General features: G+C 44.6%; 1 pseudogene; it reads right to left on the bottom strand.

Moving 5' to 3' along the window:
* Positions 1-610: 610 nt before the first annotated feature.
* LOC100767173 lies at positions 611-2,082 on the bottom strand (annotated as a pseudogene).
* Positions 2,083-4,164: the final 2,082 nt, after the last annotated feature.

Below are 4,164 nucleotides of genomic sequence, written 5' to 3'. Positions count from 1 at the left end.
TCAATCAGGGCTTGAGTCTCCTCCCTCTCTCCTGCAAGCAAACACCTGGTCAGGTGTTCCAACAACAGAGAAAATGCCTTTCTCCCAGAAGCCCAGCTGCACACTAACAAGGACACACCATAGCTAGTGTTGATCTCCTTAGCTCCCACCCCCTCCTAGCCTATGATCTTTCTGTGGCTGGCCAGAGCATCTGATCTTTGTATGGCTGGGTCTTGACCTCATGGTGGCCAGCTAGGGGAAGATTGTTTAACAGCTACACACCTGTCTTTTCTCCCTGCACTGTATGACACTTTCTCCAGAAGGTGCCTTGTTCTCTCACGAAGGCCATTCACCTTCCTCCTTTTCTCCCTGCTACAGGGCAAGCAAGCAGTCCATGCAATTGAGAACAAGGAACTGTGAGCAAAGAATGTAACTCGTGTAGAAGCCCTGAGCTCCTGTCACATCCTGGAGAGCTCCTGTGGCCACTATCTTACCCTTGGAACCTCTTTACATTTTCTTAAAGCTTTTACCCTGAGACATCATGGAAAAAAGAACTCATATGGGTAACACATGGAGAAGACACGATCACAGAATGTTATAAGTATCAATGCCTGTCACCTGATGTTGAAGCTTAAGTTCTAGGAGTTTGATGTGATCCAGGGACTGAAAGAATGAATTTGTATTCCTCTCCTTCTTCCTCACCCTCTCCTTCAACAGAATCCACACCAACTTCCTCATAATCCTTCTCTAAGACAGCCATGTCCTCACGGGCCTCAGAGAACTCCCCCTCCGCTGTGCCCTCCACCAGTGCACAAAGGCACGCTTGTAATACATCAGATCAAACTTGTGATCTAGGCAAGCTCAGGCCTCAGTGATGGCTGTGGTGTCACTCAGCATGTACACAGCTCTCTGGACTTTGGCCAGGTCTCCCCCAGGTACCAAGTGGGAGGCTGATAATTAATGCCAACCTTGAAGCCAGTGGGGTACCAGTGCACAAACTGGATTCTGTGCTTGGTCTTGATGGTGCAATGGCAGCACTGACATCTTTGAGAACCATATCACCATAGCACAACAGGCAGCAAGTCATGTATTTACCATGGTGAGGGTCACATTTCACCATCTGGTTGGTTGGCTCAAAGCAGGTATTGGTGATCTTGGGTATAGAAAGCTGCTCATGGTAGGTTTTCTCATCAGTGATGACAGGGGCATGTGTGACTAGAGGGAAGTGGTTGTTACCAACTGCTTACCAGGTTGGTCTGGAATTTGGTCAGGTTTACATTCAGTGCTCCATCAAATCTGAAGGAAGCAGTAACGGAAGACACAATCTGGCTAATAAGGCAACAGTTAAGGTTAGTGTAGGCTGGGTACTCAGTGTCAAGGTTTCTACAACAGATGTCATAGATGGCCTCATTTGTGTACCATGAAGGCACAATCAGAATGCTCCAGGGTGGTGAGAATGGAATTGAAGTATGGACCTCATCAATAAATGTGGGTTCCAGGCCTACAAACACTGTTCAAGGCACATGCTTGCCAGCTCCTGTCTCACTGAAGGTGTTGAAGGAGTCGTCTCCTCCCTCAATGGTCTTGTCACTTGGCAACTGGTCTTGAGGCTAGATGCCATGTTCTAGGCAGTTGAGTTCCCAGCAGGATGGACACCAGCCTGGCCAATATGGATGGAGATGCACACATGGTAGGTAGAGGGTTAGGAGGTAAGGATGACAACAGATACTGGATCCGGTTACCATTCCGGACAGCTAAGAGTCGAGGTAAGTAATGTGATCTTGGAACCTCTTTAAATTCAGAACTTTCTCAGAGAAATCAAGTATTAACTCTCCAGTTCCTGGGGTGCTCTTGTAGATTGCTTTGGCAGGTCACTTTCCCTGGCACAAGAGTCTTTAGGGATAGGAAGAGCATGTCAGCAGAGTCACTGTGTGAATTACTTCAGTTGCTGTGGCAAAAGCAACTTAGGAAGGGAAGGGTTTGTTTTGGTTCACAGTTCCAAGGTACATTACTGTCCATCATGACAAGGATGGCATGGCAGCAGGTTCGTGAGACAGCTGGTCATCTTGTACCTGCAGTCAGGTTGCCACTCACATTTTCCATCTTATTCAGCCCAGGACCCCCCTCCTCATGAAACAGTGCTGCTCAAATCGAGAGTGGGTCAGTTAACTTCGGTTAACCTCATCTAGAAACTCCCTCAGACATGCTGAGGCTTGTCTCTTAGGTGATTTTAGACCCCATCAATTAACACTATTTGTCCAAGGAGGGCACTTACTAACATCTTACCCAGGGCTCTCAGGTGTCTTGCCCCCCATTCCAGGAACCCACTCTCCACCTTTGACCCCTACCAGAGAGAAGAGGTATAGCCTAAGCTGGTGTCTCACCCAGCAGGTTGTCTGGCTAAGTCCTGCTACCACCTAGTAGATACTGTGCCACATTTCTGGGCATCAGGTCTAGTTCAAGTTTGCTAAGGGCTTTTATTCAGGAGTGAAGGTTGGATTTCATCAAATGTTTGTTTATTCCACATCTAGTAAAGAAATCACATAGCTTGTCTTTTTTAGACCATTTTTGAGACAAGTTAGTGACTGGAGAGATAGCTTGGTGGTTAAGAGCACATAGTGCTCTTGCAGAGGGCCTGAGTTCAGTTCCATGTCAGGTGGCTACAGCTGTCTGTGACTCCAGATGCTCTTCCCCTCTTCTGGCCTCTGCAAGCACCTGTACTCACATGTACTTACCCACATACAGACACACAAAACTATTTTTGGCTTGTCTTGCTTTTTGAGACAAAGTCTCACTATGTAGCTCTAGATGTCTTGGAACTCACTGTGTAGACCAGGCTAGCCTCAAACTCATAGAGCTCTGCCTCCCAAGATCTTGGATTAAAGGAATGTACCACCATACTAAACTCATACAACTTTTTAAATGGCAGATTAGATGTCCTCCTCCTGAAAGTCAAACTGACCTTGAATTCTTGTGTTAAAATTCTTCTTACCCTTTCAATATTGGGTTTGGTTTGCTTCAAGTTTATTAATTTTTTTGCATCTATATCCATGAAAAATATTGATCTGTAATGTCTTTTCTTGTCATGTCTTTGGTGGGTTTGGATTAAGGTAACACCAACCTCACAGATTGAATCACAAGTTAGTCCTTCGTCTTCAGTTTCCTGTAAAAGTTTGCATATTATTTCTTCTAAGTGTGTTCGGCTGTGTTCACTAGTAAAGTTAATTGTGACTATTTGGGGGCTGTTATTTAAAAAAATTAATATGAGGAATCCAGCAAATGTCAGTGGTTGCAACTGGCATGTTAATATAAACATCCTAACCAACAGCAGACAGTGTCATTAACTTTAATCGTCCCCACCAGCTCTCGGGAAGAGTGGAGCTGGCATCTGAATGACGCTCTAGTTGTGACTTGTGGGATGATTCAGAAAGGGCTTCTGTCACTGATGACCTAAATATTTCAGAAACCAATGGCTATTTAAATTGTCTTAGGATTTTTTTTCTTTTTTTTGCCAGCTGATGCCCTATCATGGCTGAGTCTCACCTCTTTTCTGCATAAACACTCTCTACCCTGCAAATACCAGAGTCCCTTGTGTGCATGTGTCAGATTCTCAGCCTCCTTCCTAACCCAGCTGGTGCCTCCTCAACTTCCCCGAGAACCTGTCAGCACTACACAGATCTCCCTGAACTCCCGAGACCCTGGCAGCTGGAACAACAGAGTCTTTTGTTACATCTCACTTGTGCTTTTATTGCTGACCTCTGTGTGTTTTTGTAACTAGGCTATAAACCTGATGGGAGGTGGTTGGCTTCATAGCTAATTATTATAACTTGTGCATGAGAGTTCTAATTTCACAAGTTTGATCATTTCAAAATTGCTCCACTAGAAAGCAAATACTAGGAAGATGCTTTTTCATATACAACGTTCTTATACACGTTTTGTTTAGTTTATTTCGTTTTAAGTTTTTTGTTGTTGTTGAACCAGGTTCTTGCTACATAGCCCTAGCTGTCCTGGAACTCACTTGTAAACCAGGCTGGCCTCGAACTCAGACATGTGTTTACCTCTGCCTCTGAGTACTGAGATTAAAGGCATACACCTGCATGTCTGGCTTAATTGCTTATGTTGTATATCAAATCTGTATCTCTTTTAGATTTATTTACTTATTTATTATATGTACAGTGTTAGGCA

Source organism: Cricetulus griseus, chromosome 2 (genome assembly GCF_003668045.3).
Source record: "Cricetulus griseus strain 17A/GY chromosome 2, alternate assembly CriGri-PICRH-1.0, whole genome shotgun sequence".
Lineage (NCBI taxonomy): Eukaryota > Metazoa > Chordata > Mammalia > Rodentia > Cricetidae > Cricetulus > Cricetulus griseus.
Note: the sequence above shows the minus strand (reverse complement) of the source record. Positions and strands in the feature narration are given on the sequence as shown.